Raw genomic sequence first — 4,048 nt, 5'->3', positions numbered from 1 at the left:
ATAAAACAAAATACATCAAAAGAGCAGAAAGCATCATTTTGTTGAGATGCGCATGTAAAATAATTTTGCACTCGCATGGCATGCATTTCTTATTCAACTCTAATGTTTTCTATTCTCTCATCCATAAATATATTTTTTAAGCTATCTATATAATTTACCCGTGATAAATTTTTTATTTAAATATACATCTGATTATTTAAAATTATTTGATTATTATAATTCTAACTACAAATCATTAACATACATAAAACATATTTAAAATACAAATTCATAAAATTATAATTTTTTGTATAAAATATTCGATTGGTTTATATAATTAAATCAATTAACTGACCGTAGTAAATGAAGCTTCATATTTAAATTCTAAAGTGCGAAAATGTAAAAACATGATATTTTATTTTAAAAAAAATTTCAAATAATATTTATTCTCTCAAAATGTAAAAGCATGCTATTTCCTTTGTTTTTTTTTTTTTTTTAAATGATGTTATTATGTGAATATACATGATTGGATTGCTACGTGGGAAGGAGTCAAGTGCCCTTTTCAACAAATGCTCACTTGAAATGAAGTGGAATTTTGCAGCTTTTTACAGAAACTATCGTCCAAGAGTAAGAACAGAATAAGGTGTCCAGCATTTGAGGTTTTGCCATGGTGGAGAAAGGGACTTCTTCCTTTTTTTCTGTACTCGGTGTTTCGATTTTTTGTGTGTGTATTTGTTATCTTCACAGTGTTTTTATTCTGTTTATTAAAATTTGCAGGGTATTTAATAAATTTAGAGATTAATTATGATACACGTAATTAGTCCGGACATCTTGAATTATTAAAAAAAATAAAAAAAAGGTGTCCAAAGCCATCATCAATAAACTTCTTAAAAATAATTTTTCAAGGATGTATCAAAGAAATAATTTAATTTTAAGAATTTAAATTATAGATGAAGTTTTTAACTATAATTTATTATATTTTTTAATATATTCCTTCAAAATCAAAGGCATGTAAACTTAAAATCTGTATAAACTCACATTACATTAAACTTAATTTTTATTAAATAAATAAGCATTATTTTGTTGAAATGCGCATATAAAATAATTTGCACCCGCATGACATGCATTTTTTTATTTCAACTCTAATGTTTTTTTATTCTTCTCATAATATATTTTTTAAGCTATCTATATAATTTATCCGTGATATATTTTTTATCTAAATATACATTTAAACTGTTTAAAATTATTTATTATCATAAGTTTAACTACATTATTAACATTTTATAAAATATATTTTAATTTTTTTTTATAAAATTATAATTTTTATATAAAATAACCAAATAGGTTTATTATAATTAAATCAATTAGCTAACTGTTTGAGTTAGTTTGAGTTAGGAGATTGGTAATGAGACTTAATGTTTAAATGTTTGATATTATAAAAGGTGACAATGTAAAAACATGTTATTATATATATATATATATATATATATATATAAAATTCAAATAATATTATTCTCTCAAAATGTGAAAACATGCTATTTTTCGCTTTTTATTTTTTAAAAATAATGTTATTATGTGAATATACATGATTGGATTGCTACGTGGGAAGGAGTCAAGTGCCCTTCTCATCAAATGCTCTCTTGAAATGAAGTGGGGATTTGTTGCAGCTTTTTTTACAGAAAATATGGCGTCCAAAGCCATCATCAGTAAAACTTTTTTAAAAACAATTTCAAAGAATGAACATATTTTTTTTACCTTTAAATATTATACCAATTCGTAGGGAATTATATTGGAAACAGATTCAATGCGTATTCCTCTCTCATCTTTAAAAGATTAAACGAAGTATTTCCAACAAAAAAAAGCAGAGTAAAAGTAAAACATAATAAAAAAAATGAAGGTGCCGTATATTTTTTTTGTTGTTTAAAAGTATTTTTTAAAAATAATTAATTTTTTTTCAAGTTAATATGTTTTTAGATTATTTTAATGCACTAATATAAAAAATAATTTTTTTAAAAATAAAAAAAAATATTATTTTAATATATTTTTTAAAATAAAAAAATATTTTAGAATACAATTCCAAAAAGACTTATGAGGTCTTCCAAATCTCAGCTCCTTCTCTTTCTCAAAAACTAAAAACTTTGACTCCCTCCTGATAAAACTAGCTATTTATTTTAAAAGGTAAATAAATCATTCATTTTCTTAAATCATTCAAATTAAGGGCCCACCAGGACGCCCTTCAATATTATTGTGGTTTTGATGGGAAATTTTTATTTTTCATATAAAACATGAATTTTTATATATATTTTTTTTTTAATTATAAAAATAAGCCAACTTAATTAAGTTGACTCATATCAATTCAAATTAATACTGTTTTATTATTTTTTTTAAAAAAATTAAACAATGTTTTTTTATAGTTTTTTTAAAAAATTAAATTAAATTTTATTTAAATTTTTAATAGAATCACGTATTAACCCGCTGAATTCATTGAATTTCATCAAATTAACTTTCCACACTGTATTACCATAAAACCTGTCTCAAATAAATTCTTGGTCAACAAATCACTAAATTTTAAATCTCAATGAAAGTTTAAGAGTTTTAAATTCATCAAAAGAATAAAAGAAGGATAGGAGTGCTTTAAAGAAGAGAGGGAGTGTTCCGAAATATCTTCCTCTTATTATGCCAAATATAAACATTTTCTTTTTTTTCAGTTACACACTTGTAAATTAATTATTAAAGGTAAGTTTTACTTCAAAACTAGCCGTATGTCTCCACGTTGCAAGCCTTAAAATAAAAGATAGAACCAATAAAAATTGGAGATAAAACAAAAAATAAGAAGAAAATATAATTATATTTGGTATTGGTATATAGAATAGTGTGCAAGTTTAATTGATGGTGAGCAAGACAAAATAAAAAAAGAAAAAAAATTATTTTATCATTAATAAGTATTATTATCAAACTTATATATTTTTTAAAATAATTAGAGATTATTTTACTTTAATTTATTTTGAGTATTGAAATTAATAATATCATAATAACCATAGTTATAAAACCCAAACCAGTTCGGGAGTAGATCTAAGACCAGAGCTTGGATCGGTTTCGAGCTTAAGAAAAAATAAAGGAAGGATTCACGTGACCTGACCTGAGATAAAACCTGGGTAAAAAATTTGTTGACTTTTATTTTAAAAAAAAATGGACAAAATGACTTGATTTTTTTTAAAAAATAATTTGGGTTAACCCGGGTTACCTCTCTCGACCTTGTGACCCGAGTCTTACATTGAGTCGACTATCGGATTATGTTTTAAAACTATGATAATAACCTCTTTTATTATTATATGTCTTAGTCAAACAATCTTAAAATTAAGAGTTTTTTACAATGATATTTTAGGGATAAAAGATAATAAATAGTGTCTCTAGAGACATGTCCCCTTTATAGCTTATGTTTTTCAAAGTACAAAAATTGACTCCAAAATCATCACTGAGATAAATTTATTTTTTCATGTCTTTGTCTCTTTAACCAAATATATTTTTGTTTCCCATTATTTTTTGTCTCTTATGTCCCAAAATAGTAACTAAACGCTACCTTAGGGTTTTTTTGTTTTAGCGAAAATATTTCCTCAAATAAACATTTTTCTATGAAAATAATTTTCTTGGAAAATATGTTATTTTTCATTGTTTGGAACAATTTCTTTATAATATAAATTTAATTTTTATTTATAGTTTTTGAATGATGATAAATAAGAAAAGAGAAATTACAAGAATTTATGATAAAGGTGAAGATATACTAATTATGGTGATTTTAATAATATATCATTGTCGTTAGCATCAACAATGGTGATGGTGGCCATAAGAGGATGATTATTATGGTAGTGATTATATTAACAATAATAATGAAATGATTGATACTTTAACAACAAGTTAGCTATGGTGTAGTGACAATACCTTTTATTTTAATGATAGTGATGTTGAAGGAATATGATGAGATGATGATAAAATAATAATTATATTAATAATAAAATAGTGAACAATGATGGTGAATTTATGGTTGGGTGGTGGGTGGTGATGAGATAGT

Source organism: Populus alba, chromosome 19 (genome assembly GCF_005239225.2).
Source record: "Populus alba chromosome 19, ASM523922v2, whole genome shotgun sequence".
Classification (NCBI taxonomy): domain Eukaryota; kingdom Viridiplantae; phylum Streptophyta; class Magnoliopsida; order Malpighiales; family Salicaceae; genus Populus; species Populus alba.
Note: the sequence above shows the minus strand (reverse complement) of the source record.